The following is a 20,548-nucleotide window of genomic DNA, read 5'->3' as shown; positions in this document are numbered from 1 at the left end:
AGCAGAAAATGGTGTAACTGGTGTAGGATTCGTTATGAATAGGAAGGTAGGGCAGAGGGTGTGTTACTGTGAACAGTTCAGTGACCGGGTTGTTCTAATCAGAATCGACAGCAGACCAACACCGGCAACGATAGTTCAGGTATACATGCCGACGTCGCAAGCTGAAGATGAACAGATAGAGAAAGTATATGAGGATATTCAAAGGGTAATGCAGTATGTAAATGGGGACGAAAACCTAATGGTCATGGGCGACTGGAATGCAGTTGTAGGGGAAGGAGTAGAAGAAAAGGCTACAGGAGTATATGGGCTTGGGACGAGGAATGAAAGAGGAGAAAGACTAATTGAGTTCTGTAACAAGTTTCAGCTAGTAATAGCGAATACCCTGTTCAAGAATCACAAGAGGAGGAGGTATACTTGGAAAAGGCCGGGAGATACGGGAAGATATCAATTAGATTACATCAGGGTCAGACAGAGATTCCGATATCAGATACTGGATTGTAAGGCTTATCCAGGAGCAGATATACACTGAGATCACAATATAGTAGTGATGAAGAGTAGGCTGAAGTTCAAGACATTAGTCAGGAACAATCAATACGCAAAGAAGTGGGATACGGAAGTACTAAGGAATGACGAGATACGTTTGAAGTTCTCTAACGCTATAGATACAACAATAAGGAATAGCGCAGTAGGTAGTACAGTTGAAGAGGAATGGACATCTCTAAAAAGGGCCATCACAGAAGTTGGGAAGGAAAACATAGGTACAAAGAAGTTAGCTGCGAAGAAACCACGGGTAACAGAAGAAATACTTCAGTTGATTGATGAAAGGAGGAAGTACAAACATGTTCCGGGAAAATCAGGAATACCGAAATACAAGTCGCTGAGGAATGAAATAAATAGGAAGTGCAGGGAAGCTAAGACGAAATGGCTGCAGGAAAAATGTGAAGACATCGAAAAAGATATGATTGTCGGAAGGACAGACTCAGCATACAGGAAAGTTAAAACAACCTTTGGTGACATTAAAAGCAACGGTGGTAACATTAAGAGTGCACCGGGAATTCCACTGTTAAATGCAGAGGAGAGAGCAGATAGGTGGAAATAATACATTGAAAGCCTCTATGAGGGTGAAGATTTGTCTGATGTGATAGAAGAAGAAACAGGAGTCGATTTAGAAGAGATAGGGGATCCAGTATTAGAATCGGAATTTAAAAGAGCTTTGGAGGACTTATGGTCAAATAAGGCAGAAGGGATAGATAACATTCCATCAGAATTTCTAAAATTATTGGGGGAAGTGGCAACAAAACGACTATTCACGTTGGTGTGTAGAATATATGAGTCTGGCGACGTACCATCTGACTTTCGGAAAAGCATCTTCCACACAATTCCGAAGACGGAAAGAGCTGACAAGTGCGAAAATTATCGCACAATCAGCTTAACAGCTCATGCATCGAAGCTGCTTACAAGAATAATATACAGAAGAATGGAAAAGAAAATTGAGAATGCGCTAGGTGACGATCAGTTTGGCTTTAGGAAAAGTAAAGGGACGAGAGAGGCAATTCTGACGTTACGGCTAATAATGGAATCAAAGAAAAATCAAGACACTTTCATAGGATTTGTCGACCTGGAAAAAGCGTTCGACAATATAAAATGGTGCAAGCTGTTCGAGATTCTGAAAAAAGTAGGGGTAAGCTATAGGGAGAGACGCGTCATATACAATATGTACAACAACCAAGAGGGAATAATAAGAGTGGACGATCAAGAACGAAGTGCTCGTATTAAGAAGGGTGTAAGACGAGGCTGTAGCCTTTCGCCCCTACTCTTCAATCTGTACATCGAGGAAGCAATGATGGAAATAAAAGAAAGGTTCAGGAGTGGAATTAAAATACAAGGTGAAAGGATATCAATGATACGATTCGCTGATGACATTGCTATCCTGAGTGAAAGTGAAGAAGAATTAAATGATCTGCTGAACGGAATGAACAGTCTAATGAGTACACATTATGGTTTGAGAGTAAATCGGAGAAAGACGGAGGTAATGAGAAGTAGTAGAAATGAGAACAGCGAGAAACTTAACATCAGGATTGATGGTCACGAAGTCAATAAAGTTAAGGAATTCTGCTACCTAGGCAGTAAAATAACCCATGACGGACGGAGCAAGGAGGACATCAAAAGCAGACTCGCTATGGCAAATTAGGCATTTCTGGTCAAGAGAAGTCTACTACAATCAAATATCGGCCTTGAGGAAGAAATTTCTGAGGATGTACTTCTGGAGTACAGCATTGTATGGTAGTGAAACATGGTCTGTGGGAAAACCGGAACAGAAGAGAATCGAAGCATTTGAGATGTGATGCTATAGACGAATGTTGAAAATTAGGTGGACTGATAAGGTAAGGAATGAGGAGGTTCTACTCAGAATCGGGGAGGAAAGGAATATGTGGAAAACACTGATAAGGAGAAGGGACAGGATGATAGGACATCTGCTAAGACATGAGAGAATGACTTCCATGGTACTAGAGGGAGCTGTAGAGGGCAAAAACTGTAGAGGAAGACAGAGATTTGAATACGTCAAGCAAATAATTGAGGACGTAGGTTGTAAATGCTACTCTGAGGTGAAGAGGTTAGCACAGGAAAGGAATTCTTGGCGGGCCGCATCAAACCAGTCAGTAGACTGATAAAAAAAAAACATACACAGTGAGCACGAGAACATGACAGAGAGCAACTATACACGCAGCAATGCTTCCTTCGCAGCATACGTAAAGGGCTCAGAGAGTCACTAAGGTTAGGTCGGCGTGTCCTCCAGCACGCAGCGTGGAGGTGTCTGTGCATGCATTAGCAGGACCGGAAAGTAATGCTACTTACAATAATTCAAACAGGTAAATTGTTAACAAAATTTTTATTTTTAATCAAACATGGAATCACCCTCGATCTCAACAAACTTCTGCCATTTAGTCTGTAAATTTTGAATACCGAGTCGACAAAAATCATTTGGTTTTTGTGCGAAATACCTGGAGATGGCAGTTTGGACATCATTCATATTTTCACATTTTTTGCCCCTTATAAAATGTTGTAACTATCGGAATGAACGAAAATCCGATTGCACAATATCGGACGAGTACGGTAGGTGTGATAGTACCTCCCACCCCAATTTATTAACTTTTTCCAGAGTTCGTCTTGCACAGTGCGGTCTTGCGTTATCGTGTTGTTGGCATCCATTGCCCACTTTTCAGGTGAAGCTGGACTTACTCTAACTGTTCACAATAGAGGTCTGCATTCACAGTGTGTCCGGTTTCAGCGCTCCAAAATGAACGAACCCTCGAATATTCCACCAAACACTTCGTGGCGATTCATTCGGAGAAAGCCGCTGTCTTTTGCGTTTTGGATTGTCACAGAGAACCATATTTCATCTCCAGTGATCAAGTGATCAAAAAGCGCTGTGTATTGTGCCGTTGAAGCAATAAGTTGCTTGTATGGTAGATCGGTTAGCTTCGTTTGTCTTTACCAGTCTGATGCAAATGTTCTTAGATAGTTGACCAAGGTTGATTTGATAGTTCTCGATTGCCTGAGACGGATTTGCTTCCCCTTGCGCCCTTAATATGTAAAGTTTTTGGTCTTCCTTATCAATATGACTCGGAAAGATAAAAATTACCGGATATGAACATAGAAAACTACTTTTGGCATTTAAGAAAGTGTAATGTATTTGGATTAACATGGACAATGTTTTTGGTAGCAATTCTTGCATTACTGCCCTTACGAAACTCAAAAAGTCTACCAAGGCGGATATATATCTCTTCTGATGTTTGGTTGGTCATTTCCCGACAAAAAATGATTTAGTTATTCACGAGTAAACGAGTCACTTTAACCTTATAACGTCTATGGCGCGGCTTTGAAGTACACAATGAGTTGATAAATGACAAATGGATACTGATATGTGCAAAAGAGACATCACTTTCCGGTCCCTGAGGAAGAGTTCACTACCAGTCCTCTTGTTACATCGGGTGCAGAAACCACTGTCAGGATTCTAAAAGGATACCTCGTGCCGAGCCAGCGTTAAGCCAGGTTCCCGTAGGCTACTAAAGCGGCGCAACTGCAAGTGGCTTGACGGCACAAACTGTGGTGACGTTGGCCACAGCATCGTCACGGCACAATGAAATTTCCGGTTGCACGTTCTTCAATATCGTGTCAACTGAAATCACACTGGCAGGGATGAATGGCATCGTGCAGGTTATGTCGGTGAAGAACCAATTAAGAGGCTCACAAAAACTGAAATTCGTTCACAAATGCCGAAAATCAGACGCGTCCCCGTAAGCAGAACAAAGCGGCACTTGTGTGATAACAAACAGAAGCTAGCAGTAACCTATCCTCACGAAACGTTGAGAACAAAAGAAAAAAAATAACTGTAATATTATTATTATTATTCGTTACAGTCAACTTTGGACTACGCTAAGCATCAGTCATTTCTTGTGCTTTTTCTTGCGTTCTTCCCAGTACTTCTTCATTTTTTCTGAGTGGACTTCTTTACGTTCTTGCGACCAGGTTGTTCCCGTCTTCTTTGATTGCGTTCGGTCTTTGAATCCCTGTATTTTGTTGATGGCATTCCTATATTCCATTCTGTTGTAAACTGTCTCTGGTATAATGTTCATTTCTGCAATGTCTTCTTTTACTTCTTTCAGCCAGTTAATTTGTGTCTTTCTGCTTTCCATGTATTCCAGGATTTTCTTTGCCGTTCTTTCTGGTGCCATTCTTTTGACATGCCCATAGAAACTCAGTCTTCTCTTTTTAAAGGATGTTGTCAGTTTTTCAATTTTCTCGTATAACTCTTTATTGGATCGCAATTTATAATCTTGTCCATCCTTTTTAGGTCCTAAGATCTTTCTCAATATTTTTCTCTCTTTTATTTCCAATTTCTCCAACAGACGTTTTCTGTTCAGTGGGATGCATTCAATCGCATACAAACTTCCTGGTTTTATTACCGCATTGTAGTGCCTGAGCTTGGCATTGATGGAGATCGACTTTTTATTGTATACATTTCGGCATAGCTGGTACGCCGTTTCCATCTTTATTGCTCTTTCCTGTAGTGAAACATTTGGTAACCCTGTCGGTGTAATCCATTCCCCTAGATACTTAAATTTATGAACTCTCTTAATTATTCCATATTTAGTTTGCAATGTCTGTGTTGGGTCTGTTTTGTCCTGTATCATCAGTTCTGTCTTTTCATACGATATTTGTAGACCTGTCTTCTCAGCGATCTCATGCAGCATTTCTATCTGAATCTTTGCTGTTTCGATGTCATCTGCCAATATTGCCATGTCATCAGCAAATGCCAGACATTCAATTTTTGTTTTATTTCTTCCTAACGTTATCCCATTTTTCACTCCATTTATTACATATGTACAACATATATGCATTGCACCCTTGCTAAATAAAAGGAAGTGAATCATGTATGGCATAAAAACTGCTTTTCATTTAGCATGTACCACATCCTCAGGAAGATAATAGTAGTAATAATAATACAGAAGCTAATGACGACTGACAAGGAACATATAAAAGGTGACGAAAAAATAAATGCTGGATAAAAAGTGGCAAAAAATTTTGAAAACATATCAGACAAATGTTTTGTGAGATCATTTGTCTTGGAGTAAAAAATACAGGGTGATTCAAAAAGAATACCACAACTTTAGGAATTTAAAACTCTGCAACGACAAAAGGCAGAGCTAAGCACTATCTGTCGGCGAATTAAGGGAGCTATAAAGTTTCATTTAGTTGTACATTTGTTCGCTTGAGGCGCTGTTGACTAGGCATCAGCGTGAGTTGATGCTAAGATGGCGACCGCTCAACAGAAAGCTTTTTGTGTTATTGAGTACGGCAGAAGTGAATCGACGACAGTTGTTCTGCGTGTATTTCGAACGAAGTATGGTGTTAAACCTCCTGATAGGTGGTGTATTAAACGTTGGTATAAACAGTTTACAGAGAATGGGTGTTTGTGCAAAGGGAAAAGTTCTGGACGGCCGAGTACGAGTGATGAAAATGTAGCACGCATCCAGCAAGCATTTGTTCGCAGCCCAGGAAAATCGACTCGCAGAGCTAGCAGAGAGCTGCAAATTCCACAATCAACTGTATGGAGAGTCCTACGAAAAAGGTTAGTTATGAAACCTGAACGTCAACTACCCGAGGCGATGGATCGGCCACCAGGCAGCCCGTGACAGAGCACTTCATCACTGGCCTCCAAGCAGCCCTGATCTTACCCCCTGCGATTTTTTCTTATGGGGGTATGTTAAGGATATGGTGTTTCGGCCACCTCTCCCAGCCACCATTGATGATTTGAAACGAGAAATAACAGCAGCTATCCAAACTGTTACGCCTGATATGCTACAGAGAGTGTGGAACGAGTTGGAGTATCGGGTTGATATTGCTCGTGTGTCTGGAGGGGGCCATATTGGACATCTCTGAACTTGTTTTTGAGTGAAAAAAAACCTTTTTAAATACTCTTTGTAATGATGTATAACAGAAGGTTATATTATGTTTCTTTCATTAAATACACATTTTTAAAGTTGTGGTATTCTTTTTGAATCACCCTGTAATGTAGATCAGAAAAACATATATCGCCCTCATTTGCTGTACATGATTCCTAGCATCTTAAAAACCAGTGTCAAAAGTTTCTCTAATCTTGTTTATTTTTCACTTTTAGACAAATCATTTCACAAAACATTTGACACTTTCAATTTTTTATTTTCATTATCAAGTCTTGTTTAGAAATCAGGATCTCATTGTAACCTCTTTTTTCCTGTAGTCTTCTGTTCTCGAATGTCCTGAATTTAGTACGTGTTTCGAACGAAACGATTTTGGCAGTTAATAATCACACAAATGTCACTTTTTGTGCTTAAAATAACTAGGTCTTGAAAAGATATACTTTTTGACACCATTTGTCTTCTTGGAATCTGCTGTTCTCGAAATGTCCTGAGTTTGGCACTCGATTCGAAGAAAGTTACACACCCCATGGACAGATGATGTTTTCGACACCTATTTTGCCTTCATATTGTCTTCTTTTCTCGATGTATCGTAAATTTAATACTTGATTCGAAGGAAGCCTTTTTGACAGTGAAGTATCACAGCAGTGCAACTCTTTATCTCATATTGAGATGGAATTTTTAATACGGTACTTCGTTTACGTAGCTAGCGGCAGCTGTCGGTGAAATTTTACAGTTTTCCCTCAGATCAGTAATTATGTTTTTCTTAATTACTCTGAATACTTTCAAGCAATTAAATATCTTTTTGGAAAACTAGACCTCACACTGATCAGTTTCATAGACCATTTCTCCTTTTCTTCGTTGGCCTAGGAAAATTCGGACAGGAATTCATTGTATAATTTTATCCCAAATCATTAGTTAAGTTTTTCTCAGTTACCATAATTACATTAAAGCAATCAAATAATTTTTTTGTCAAAGTAGATTTCACACTAATCACTTTGATACTCCATTTCTCCATTTCTGGCTCTTCGTTTGACTATGAAAGCTGAAACAAAAAAATCAATTTAATTTATGGAAGTGATCAGTAACACGTAAAAATAATATAAAAGTTTCTTGAATGATATCGATTTGGCCCACTGGCTGTTATTGTTAGGATTATAACACTTTTTTATTTTTTGCTATTACGTAGTTTCCGTTGTGTCGCCATTCTCAAATGTGGAGAACAGCCTGTTAAACGCATATACTCGAGTACTCGAGTTACTGTCAAGGGAATTTTTTGTACCAAGTTATAAGGCGTCACGGTTTATACATGTTAAAAATAGATAATCTTTCATTTTTTGTATCATTGTGTCCCTAACACATGTCTTGGGCTTTCTCGTCCAAATAACAAGAATTAGCTCAAACGATATTTGTTGAGCATATAGTCTGCAGAAAGTTCTCTTTTCAGTTTTCAAGCTTTTAAGTGCAGTAATAACCAGGTCATGGTGTCATTACCTCATTATGAATAAAGTATCTGTAGTGAACGGTAGATTCTCATTAACTGTAGATCTGTAATGTTAGAAATGAAGTCAGTTGCTGGAAACTAAACTTCTGTTATCAATAATTCAATTACAGTTCCTTACCTACAAAATAATTTACAAACAAAGAAAAGTTACGCAGCGACCAAACGATACAAACGTTGTATATTTCCACTGCAAGCATTTATGATTGAATGTCCATAACAGGAATGACAAAACCCGCGACTGTCATGGAGTTTCTAAACGAATGTACATATGGAATGCGATGCTTGTTTTCACATGCACCATTTCACTTTGCTGTCCTGACTCCTGGGATGTTGTAATACAACATGAGTTGGAGATTAGCATGCATGTTTGCAGAGTCTTTCAGATGGATTATTATTTTGACAGTTTACAAGTTGTCTGGCTCTCTGGACGTAAATTTTTGCTGCTGCTAGCGTGATGTAGTGGTTGCTGGTATGGTACCAACAAACTAATTGTTTATTCAACTCAAATCCACTCACTTGTATTTTAATAAGCTTTTGCTGCAGGTGACAGAAAAAGTGATACAAGAATTTATGAAACTCTAATCTATTCTACGCTTAACTGGACAAAATAGACACCTTTAGCTTGAGATTTATGCTAGTCACTAACTAATTTGTTATGGTATCAGCAAAAGTGTGAACAGAATGATCTGACAATATTTTGTTATTTTAAGATCCCATTAATTACTACAAATACTCATGTTAACGGCTTCACCATGTCAGCTGTCGTCTTCAGATGTGACAATAATCAACAAAGTTTCCTCATGATTTGAAAACACTAATTAAATTCATAATGAACATAATGAAAACCGGTACAAAAATGTGAAAATAAAATATACATACATCTTTTACAATGCTACAGCAAGATGGTTTTAGCAATTAGTGGCGATTGTCACACAATAAATTAGCTGATCGTTTATAAGCTGACGACATACTGTAAGTAGGCTGTTTAGGTTTTTATGTTGGTAACGCCACGTAGCGCTCTGTATGAAAATCACTCACTGTGCTGTGTGCAGTCTGGCTGGTTTCCATTGTTGGAATATTTTCTATTGTAGTGTTGGGCAGTTCGATGTGAACAGCGCGTAGCGCTGCGCAGGTGGAGGTGAGCCGCCAGCAGTGGTGGATGTGGAGAGAGAGATGGCGGAGTTTTGAGAGCGGATGATCTGGACGCGTGTCCATCAGAAAGAGTAAATTTGTAAGCTTTTGAACACTATCAAGATAAATACATTGTTTGTTCTCTATCAAAATCTTTCATTTGCTAAGTATGTCTATCAGTAGTTAGAATCTTTAATTTAGCTGGCACTATTGGCGCTCGCTGTATTGCAGTAGTTCGAGTAACGAAGATTTTTGTGAGGAAGTGATTCATGAGAGGTATAGATTGTTGTTAGTCAGGGCCATTCTTTGGTAGGGATTGTAGAAAGTCAGATTGCGTTGCGCTAAAAATATTGTGATGATCAGAATAAGTAAAGAGAGAAGTGTCTGAGTACGTTCAGTTTTGCTTATCTGTTTGAAAATCAAATAACGTAAGAGGTTTATCAGCACAGTAATTTATAATTTTTCTAAGGGGACGTTTCAATACTTATATTTGACAATATGTCAGTCGTTAATAAAATGATTCTACATCTACATGATTTCTCTGCAATTCACAATTAAGTGCCTGGCAGAGGGTTAGTCGAACCACCTTTTTTTAAAAAAAGAAGTTGTGTGCTACTGGTTGTCTGACTATTACATTTTATATAACACTTTCAAGTTATTTCTCTTCCGTTGCAATCTCGAACAGCGAGCGGGAAAAACGAACGCTTAAATCTTTCTGTGAGAGCTCTGATTTCTCTTATTTGACTATAATGATCATTCCTTCCTATGTAGGTTGGCACCAAAGAAATAATTTCAAGCTCTGAGAAGAAAGTTGGTGACAGAAATTTCGTGAGAAGATCCTTCTGCAGCAGAAAACCCCAACGCCGGTGTTTTGTTTATTGACATCCCAATTCACGTATCATACCCGTGGCGCTCTCTCCCCTTCTTTGAATTTTTCTGAATCCCTCCGTGGATCCTATCTGATGTGGATCTCTCATCGTACAGCAGTAATCCAGGAGATGACGTACGACCATAGTGTAGACAGCCTTTTAATAAATCTGTGGCATTTTCTCAGATTTCTTTACCTAGAACATTTTCTATGAGATCGTTGCAACTTAAGTTACTCGTAACTGTAATCCCCAAGTATTTAGTTGAATTTACAGCCTTTATATTTGTGTAACTTATTCTTTAACCGAAATTTAGCGTATTTCTTTTGGTACTCATGTGGGTGACTTCACACTTTTCATTATTAACGTCGATTGCCACTTTTCGCACCATACAAATATCGTGCCTAAATCATTTTGCAATTTGTTGCGATCATCTGATTACTTTATAAAACGGTAAACGACAGCATTATCTGCAAACAGTCTAAGGGTGTTACCCAGTTGTCTCCTAAATCGTTTGTGTAAATAGGGAACAGCAGAAGGCCTAGAACACTTTCCTGCGGAACGCCAGATATTGCTGTTGTTTTACTCGCTAACTTTACGTCGGTTACTACAAACTGTGAGCTTTCTGACAGGAAATCAAGAATTCAATTGCACAGCTGAGACGATACATCGTAGGCAAGCAAATTGATTAGTGATCGATAAGTGCGGTATCGAAAGCCTTCTGTAAATCTAAAGATATGGAATCAGTTTGACGTCTCCTGACGTCTGTCTGACTTTTTGAGAATAAAGAGTTAGTCGTGTTCCACAAGAGTCAATAAATAGTTGTCTTGGAGGTGCATCATAATGTTCGAGCACAGTTATTTTCCAGCAAATCGATGTTAGCGATATGGGTCTGTAATTCAGCAGATTACTCCTGTTTCCATCGTTAAGTATTGGTGTGAGTTCTGCAACTTTCCAGTTGTCTTTGGATAAGCAACCACCAGGTAGCAGTCGAGCGGTGCCTATCGATCGTCGGTAGAATCTTCGCAAACTTAAAACGAGTTTGTTAGTTGCGATGCGAGTACCAACGCCAAGTGGGAAAACGGCTTAAGCCGTGTTCGGCGAGAGCGAGTAACAAGGGCATTGCTAAAGCGCCGTTGAAATATTCCGCTGTCCCGAGAACCGGAGGTCAGTCTGCCTCGTTCTAGAACGTACTGGACCGCTGCAGCCCTCGGCTGGTTGGCTGGACAGACGCCGGGTACGAAGGCACACACTTCGCACTGGCGCGGCTTGCCCTCCCACAAGGTCACGTGGTGATGCGGACGCAGCGGTGACTGACCTTGGGCCACATTTCCTCCTCCGCAGCGACCAATCGGCGCCCGCAGCGCGGCACAGCCCGCGTGCAACCGTTTCCTGACTGACCCAGGGGAGCCCGCGTTACGTAACCCTTACGTAACGCTGACTCCACGCGACCACCTGCAAGGCACAGCGGAACGGAAACACATCGACACTGTGTGCCCAAATGTTTACTTCAGTCCTTCGGATGTTGTTCACAGAAGTCGTATGGTACATATGCCAAATTCGGGCAATGAAAGAATTTAAGAACCTTCAACATCGCAGCGCGTCAGCAATCGTTGGTTAATATATTAAAACAGGGCTTCCCAACCTTTTCAGCTGGCGGACCCCTTCTTCAGTCGAAAATCCATGGCGGACCCCTCGTCAGTCAAGACAACAGTAACTTTAAATTTCAGAGCGAAACCCATGAGAACTGAAAACTTCTTAATGCACATGCCATGTTCCCAATTCGTCTAGCATGCAAGAAACAATATCATTAACACACGGCTTTATGAGATTTTCTGCAATGGTATGAGCTTTGCCTGTTGTTGCCATTCGATAACTGACCAAGAAAGAAGCTTTTAATGAATTTTTATTAATTGTTTTTGCAAGAGTTTTCATGCAGTGCTGTGAAGCAGCTAGTTCAGCACTCTTCCTTTTGGAAAAATCGATGTGTGTAGCCTGGAAATCCGGGTGAGTACCTTCAAAATGACGGTGCAATTTAACTGGAACCATTGAACTGTTCGGAAGGACTAGCGCACAAATTACACACAGAGCTTTACCCTTCTGTGTCTCCATAAATCCCATTTCTAAATAGCTTTCGCTGTACTTACGCTTCTTGGTTATTCCACTTCCACAGGATATTGCAACCAATGGAGTACTTGCAGCGTTTTCACGTAATAAATCCGACAAAGCTCGCTTCGCGCATGGGTAAAACGTTTCAGCACATCTAGCGCCGTGAGCCGGCTCACAAACGACACCCGTATTGTTGCGAAACAGTCGATCAGAGAAGCCGCATTCTCCGGCACTAAACTGTGTATTCGTTCTCACTTATAGGAACCGCAAAGGCTGCTTGGGAATACGACCTGAAGTAAAAGTACACGTGTTTTTCACACACACACACACACACACAAAAAATGATGAATTTCATTTTCACATTTTTATTCAATAATTTTACTCATTATTTTACACAATTTGGTGAAAGGTGGCCGCGGACCCCCTAGAAAGAGCCGGCGGACTCCTAAGGGGTTCTCGGACCACACGTTGGGAAGCCCTGTATTAAAAAAACTAAACTCGATTGCGAAAAAAAGCACCTAGTGTTAAGTGTTAACCCAGGTTTCGGCGTAGATAACTACACCATCTTCAGAACAACAATAAAACCCACAAGAGGACCTTTGTCAATGATTAAAAGAACACCATAGCTATACATTTATAAACGAAAAAGAAAAGGAAAACACAAACAGTTATGGCGTGTCATGGCCCATCGAACATAGGCCGGAGTGAGGTGGAGTGTACACGATTAAGTTAAGTAGTGGTTTTGACTTTGTACATATGTACTGTTTGTGTTTTCCTTTTCTTTTTCGTTTATAAATGTATAGCTATGATGTTCTTTTAACCGTCGACAAAGGTCTTCTTAGGCACTTGTGGGTTTTATTGTTGTTCTGAAGAAGGTGTAGTTATCTACGCCGAAACCTGGGTTAACACTTAACACTAGGAGCTTTTTTCGCAATCGAGACGGGTTTTTAGTTTTTTTGATAAATGAAAGAATTCATTGGCAGCAACTGATATTTGTACCAAGGCCAGTATTTTCTAAGGGGATGCAGCAACCGTCTACGCCACCATGGCACAGTGGTTAGACAACAACACGGACTACCCAAGCACGCCTTCCCCAATACAAATTTCCATCTACCGCGCACTACCAAAATGGGGTACCTAGCTCTTTTCCATCGTCGCATCATGCTAATTCCCGCACGAGACTGGGTGACCCGCATGAGACTTGGGGAAGAGTGCTCTGTTCTGAATGGTCATATTAGCCCTCACTATGCATACACATGGCTATTCTTCTTCTTCTTCTTCTTGCGTTACGGCCTCTGTAGTACCACGGGTAGCCCCTTCGTGGACTGCATTCTGCTCTTCTTCTCCCAGAACCTCTTCATTCTCTCTCCCGCTCTTCTTCCGAGATCTTCAGTGTCCGTTTCTCCTGTCGGCTCTACTGGTGACAAAAAAATTGGCTCTGAGCATTATGGGCCTTAACTTCAAAGGTCATCAGTCCCCTAAGAACTACTTAAACTAACCTAAGGACATCACACACACCCATGCCCGAGGAAGAATTCGAACCTGCGACCGTAGCGGTCGCGCGGTTCCAGATTGTAGCGCCTAGAACCGCTCGGCCACCTCGGCCAGCTCTACTGGTGACATTCTAATTTTTTTCTGTATTCTTCTCTGTCATTGATCTCCGGCATATTGGTCGGGCTATTCTAAATTATGGACCCATTTTCAAAAATTCGTTATTCAAGAACAAATCCAAAAAGAACAAGCTTTATACCAACAAAAAGAGGAAGTTTTAAAATTTTTGGCGTGGGGTGGCGGGAGGGTGGTGATGTTTTCAGAAGCGGCCCGTAAGAGTTCGCGCGGCAATAGGACCTTCATTCCGTTTCACTGTCTGTTGTGAGTGAGATGGCGACTGTGGAACACAAGGTTTTCTGCGTTCTTGAGTTCGCGAAAAGTGAGGCGCAAATTACAAAAGCGAGGCGCAAATTACAGTGCAGCGGGCATTTCGTACCAAATTCGGTATTCAACCACCAACTTGCAAAAGTAATAGCCGTTGCTTTAAGGAATTTAAACAGACTGGGAGTGTGTGAAAAGGAAAAAGCACTAATTAATAATAAATTATTACAAATTATTAAATTTATTAAATTGATTTGAAACACTATGAAAAAAAACTTGGAAACTTCCTCTTTTCATTGGTATAAAGCTTAATCATTTTGGATTTGTACTTGAATAAATACGAAGTTTTGAAAATAGGTCCATCATTCAGAATAACCCTGCACAGCGTGATTTTTTCCCCCGTGTGCAGACTCTAGTGATTGCTCGATGAGAGGATACGGAACAAAAAACGTCTAATGAACTTATGTCTGGAAATGCATGGTTTCCAAACTAGAGACCATTTATTCAATCATACTTTGCTACAGAGACTACAGTCTAATGTGCGCTGTACCTCGAAGCCACATTGACAGTATGCGTGGTTCCCTCCTAGAGGGTGGTACTGTTCCTCTACGTCATGCCGCAGCGCCCGCTGCTGCCATAGTAATTGGTAATGTTGTGTCCGATTCACTTCTGTTGCTGACTCACCTTGTAGTGGATGTGATACAAAGTTGTACACAACGGTTCCGTATTCGAATCGAGTGCATGCCAACATGGTGTTTACTTACTGAAAGACAACTGGCAACGATCGGCGGGCAGAATGTTTGTGTGAGGACACGTATACCCCTCGACAAAAAATACCGCATTCAATGTTTCGCCATTTGTCTGAGACAGGGTCATTTCAGGAAGTAGGAAGTCATGAAGAACATATAGGAAATGTTCGGACAGCAGGCTTAAGGAAAATATGATTAACACTGTGTAAGGCGGCTGCCGTGTCAGTACCAAGCAGGATTCTTCATGACAGATGTTACTACCCTTTTCACATTCAGCTTGTGCAGGGCTTACTAGCGACTGACTTTCCACGTCGGGAGCAGTTTTGTCACTGGTTTCTTCACCATGCATTCCGAGATTTGTGTCATACATCTTATTCACAGATGAGCCTATCTTCACACGCAGTGCTATCTTCAGTTTCCATAGCAGTCATCTGTGGCATAGTATGAAGAACCCCCATGGTATTGCGACAGCGAATCATCAGCATCGGCGCAGCCAGAATGTGTGGGCCGGGATAATTGGCGACCGTGTTTTAGGACCAGTCTTCCTTCCTCGTCCCTTAACAGGCCGTAAATATCGGCGTTTCTTGCAGGTGACTTTGCCTCTCCTGCTGGAAGAAGTGCCTCTGAAGATTTGTAATGGTGCTCCAGCCCACTTTGCCGTTAACGTCCGGACGCATCTCAATTGTGTCTTCCCTGGTCAATGGACCGGGCGACGGGGTCCGGTTGCATGGTTCTCCCCGATCACTGGGTCTTAACCCGTGCGATATCTGGTTATGGGACCATCTCAAAAGTATCCTGCATGCAGAACCCATTCCAGATGTGGAGACACTGGGGCCGCACATTCACGCTGCCTTTGACACTCTTCGGATGCAGCCTGGCCTATGTGAACGTGAACGTGTGAGACAGAACATGCTATGGCGTGTACACTCATGCGTTGAGGCACATGGAAACCATTTCCAATACATACTGTACTGTGCCTGCATGGTAAAGCGTGTATTAGACCGCAATCTATGTGTCAATGATTGATTTAATAAATGGTATCTAGCATGGGAACCATGAATTTCCGGACATACGTTCATTAGAACTTTTTTGTTCCGTATCATCTCATCGATCAATCCCTAGGGTTTGTACACGGTAGAAAAAATCACCCTATATACGAGGGTTATTCGGAAAGTAAGGAACGATCTATTGTGAAATGGAAACTACACTGAAAATTCGATGAAGTTTTGCACAGGTGTGTTGGGCAGTGTTTCTAGTGTGCCCGTCGATCGTGTTACGTCGTTCTTTTTAGTTCTGAGCTCACAGGGAGCACATAAAGATAACTAGAACAATAGTGTCTCCCGCCTTGGTCTGCTGAGGAATTTCGCCTGAAGCTATGCAACCAACATTACATAACTGACGTGCGTTTTCTTCTTCAAGACAAAATGGCTCAAATGGCTCTGAGCACTATGGGACTTAACATCTGAGGTCATTAGTCCCCTAGGACTTCGAACTGCTTAAACGTAACTAACCCAAGGACGTCACACACATCCATACCCTAGGCAGGATTCGAACCTGCGACCGTAGCGGTCGCACGGTTACAGCGCCTAGAACCGCTCGGCCACAGCGGCCGGCTTTCTTCAAGACGATTCTCAGCCGAATTCCGCACGGGCAATGAAGGTGCTGCTTGATCGTTTTTAATCGTAAATGTTTGATTACCCACAATACAGCCCATAATTGTCTCCCTCTGAGTTTCATCTCTGCTCACATAAACCGCTGGCTATGAAGACAACATTTTGGCACAGACAACGAGCTGTAGGCCAGCGTAGAGAATTGGCGGAAAGCACTGGCGGCTGCCTTCTGTAACGAGGGTATTGGATTGTTGGTAGAACGCTACGACAAACGTCTAAGTCGGATCGGCGACTATGGACATAAGAAGCTGGAAGTTGTAGCTAACTGTTGCAAATAAAACAGTTTTGATTTTCACTGTGGTTTCCATTTCGCGACCTATCGTTCCTAACTTTCCGAATAGCCCTCGTATCTGTATGTGTGGTGTCTGATTTTAGTTAACTGCGAACAACCTGAGTGAAATATGCTTGCTTTTCATGATTTTTCTATTCGTTACTATGTTTAACTCAACCTACTTATGTGAAAAATGATGCCACGACGGTTTCCTCGTTTTTGGTTTATGGGGCAGTAGTTGTATATTCAATCACTATAAAAAATAAGAATTTAAGTTTTTTGCATTTCTGCGAATATGACTGTTTCGTTTATTACCTGTTGACAGTAAGAAACCACAGTCGTTGCAGTTTCCCTTTGATACGTTCGCCATGGGCATCACACGGCTTTGTTTTTTGTGCAGGTGTCGAGAGGAGAGAGACTGGTTGTTCTATTCGTTTGGCTATTACTTACTTGCACTTAGTTACCTTTGGCTGGTGACAATGTTGTTGTTGTGGTCTTCAGTCCTGAGACTGGTTTGATGCAGCTCTCCATGCTAATCTATGCCGTGCAAGCTCCTTCATCTCCCAGTACGTACTGCAACCTACATCCTTCTGAATCTGCTTAGTGTATTCATCTCTTGGTCCCCTTCTACGATTTTTACCCTCCACGCTGCCCTCCAATACTAAATTGGTGATCCCTTGATGCCTCAAAACATGTCCTACCAACCGATCCCTTCTTCTAGTCAAGTTGTGCTACAAACTCCTCTTCTCCCCAATCCTATTCAATGCCTCCTCATTAGTTATGTGATCTATCCATCTAATCTTCAGCATTCTTCTGTAGCACCACATTTCGAAAGCTTCTATTCTCTTCTTGTCCAAACTATTTATCGTCCACGTTTCACTTCCATACATGGCTAGACTCCATACAAATACTTTCAGAAACCACTTCCTGACACTCAAATCTATACTCGATGTTAACAAATTCCTCTTCTTCACAAACGCTTTCCTTGCCGTTGCCAGTCTAAATTTTATATTCTCTCTACTTCGACCATCATCAGTTATTTTGCTCCCCAAATAGCAAAACTCCTTTACTACTTTAAGTGTCTCATTTCCTAATCTAATTCCCTCAGCATCACCCGACTTAATTCGACTACATTCCATTATCCTCGTTTTGCTTTTGTTGATGTTCATCTTATATCCTCCTTTCAAGACACTGTCCATTCCGTTAAACTGCTCTTCCAAGTACTTTGCTGTCTCTGACAGAATTACAATGTCATCGGTTAACCTAAAAGTTTTTATTTCTTCGCCATGGATTTTAATACCTACTCCGAACTTTTCTTTTGTTTCCTTTACTGCTTGCTCAATGTACAGATTGAATAACATCGGGGAGAGGCTACAACCCTGTCTCACTCCTTTCCCAACCACTGCTTCCCTTTCATGCCCCTCGACTCTTATAACTGCCATCTGGTTTCTGTACAAATTGTAAATAGCCTTTCGCTCCCTGTATTTTACCGCTGCCACCTTTAGAATTTGAAAGAGAGTACTCCAGTCAACATTGTCAAAAGTTTTCTCTAAGTCTACAAATGCTAGAAATGTAGGTTTGCCTTTCCTTAATCTTTCTTCTAAGGTGAGTCGTAAGGTCAGTATTGCCTCACGTGTTCCAGTATTTCTACGGAATCCAAACTGATCGTCCCCGAGGTCCGCTACTACCTGTTTTTCCATTCGTCTGTAAAGAATTCACGTTAGTATTTTGCGGCTGTGACTTATTAAACTGATAGTTCAGAAATATTTTACATCTGTCAACACCTGCTTTCTTTGGGATTCGAATTATTATATAGGGTGGGCGAAATATAAGTGGCCCAGTAAGTATTTGAGGCATTTTAAGAGAGGCAACCCAACTTGCATCATCCGCACCTGGGACAGATGATGTGAGTAGGGTCGCCTCCCTTAAAGGTGCACGAAATGTAATCCCGACTATATGTTTTATACCCACCGTATAATAGAAGGGGCAGAAACTAAACAAAGATGAAAATAGTAAGTAATTACGAAAATAGTACTAAACGTTCGGAGCCTGTCCCGTTGTTTATGGTGCTGGGAGTCACCTTACAAAGAGAAGCATTATGAAACACACCAGAAAGCAGCAGTACGGATTGAGAATTGAAGGCTTGATTTCTGTTGAGTAAACTACACATAAGTCTCTAACGCGACATATTTTAGAGCACTTCTCTAATATTCTGTCTGCCCTATGAAAGGCGTCGAAGTAATGCTGAGACGCAATGTTAGGAACGTAACTATTCGTATAGCCTATGCTGAAGTGTAACGCAGATGATCAGAGAACCAGAGTGGAAATACTGGAAGACAACTGACGTAGTTCTCTCGTAACAGTGTTGCATAAACGCGAAGACCGGTATTTTTGTGGCAGACTGTGAATAGTTCTGCTGTCTCCGCCGTATGTATCAGTTAGTGACTGGTACGCTTCGCGTGGCTACTCTAGGTAATAAAAATATCTCAGACGCAGGTGTTTTCCGGTGAAAAAAAAAATGAGTTTCTGGGCGGCCAAAACAGTTACCTGAAATTTATTCACAATATCCTCCAAGCTATAAATTTATACTCACAAATGTTAAAAAATTACTGAAAAATGCATGGTCATATGGAGGAAAATCCGCCTTAGGCTATTTATGGTAAGGAATGCAACACCGTCAAATGAATGTAATTTCATATTAGGGTACCTAGGTTTGAAACAAGAACAAACATGTTGTTGTTGTTGTGGTCTTCAGTGCTAAGGCTGGTTTGATGCAGCTCGCCATGCTACTCTATCCCGTGCAAGCATCTTCATCTCCCAGTACTTACTGCAACCTACATCCTTCTGAATCTGCTTAGTGTATTCATCTCCTGGTCTCCCTCTACGATTTTTACCCCCCACGCTGCCCTCCAATGCTAAATTTGTAATCCCCTGATGCCTCAGAACATGTCCCACCAACTGATCCCTTCTTCTTATCAAGTTGTGCCACATACTTCTCTTCTCTTCAATCCTATTCAATACCTCCTCATTAGTTATGTGATCTACCCGTCTAATCTTAAGCATTCTTCTGTAGCACCACATTTCGAAAGCTTCTACTCTCTTCTTGCCCAAACTACACTCCTGGAAATTGAAATAAGAACACCGTGAATTCATTGTCCCAGGAAGGGGAAACTTTATTGACACATTCCTGGGGTCAGATACATCACATGATCACACTGACAGAACCACAGGCACATAGACACAGGCAACAGAGCATGCACAATGTCGGCACTAGTACAGTGTACATCCACCTTTCGCAGCAATGCAGGCTGCTATTCTCCCATGGAGACGATCGTAGAGATGCTGGATGTAGTCCTGTGGAACGGCTTGCCATGCCTTTTCCACCTGGCGCGTCAGTTGGGCCAGCGTTCGTGCTGGACGTGCAGACCGCGTGAGACGACGCTTCATCCAGTCCCAAACATGCTCAATGGGGGACAGATCCGGAGATCTTGCTGGCCAGGGTAGTTGACTTACACCTTCTAGAGCACGTTGGGTGGCACGGGATACATGCGGACGTGCATCGTCCTGTTGGAACAGCAAGTTCCCTTGCCGGTCTAGGAATGGTAGAACGATGGGTTCGATGACGGTTTGGATGTACCGTGCACTATTCAGTGTCCCCTCGACGATCACCAGTGGTGTACGGCCAGTGTAGGAGATCGCTCCCCACACCATGATGCCGGGTGTTGGCCCTGTGTGCCTCGGTCATATGCAGTCCTGATTGTGGCGCTCACCTGCACGGCGCCAAACACGCATACGACCATCATTGGCACCAAGGCAGAAGCGACTCTCATCGCTGAAGACGACACGTCTCCATTCGTCCCTTGATTCACGCCTGTCGCGACACCACTGGAGGCGGGCTGCACGATGTTGGGGCGT

This window comes from Schistocerca nitens, chromosome 8 (genome assembly GCF_023898315.1).
Source record: "Schistocerca nitens isolate TAMUIC-IGC-003100 chromosome 8, iqSchNite1.1, whole genome shotgun sequence".
NCBI classification, from domain to species: Eukaryota; Metazoa; Arthropoda; class Insecta; order Orthoptera; family Acrididae; genus Schistocerca; species Schistocerca nitens.
Note: the sequence above shows the minus strand (reverse complement) of the source record.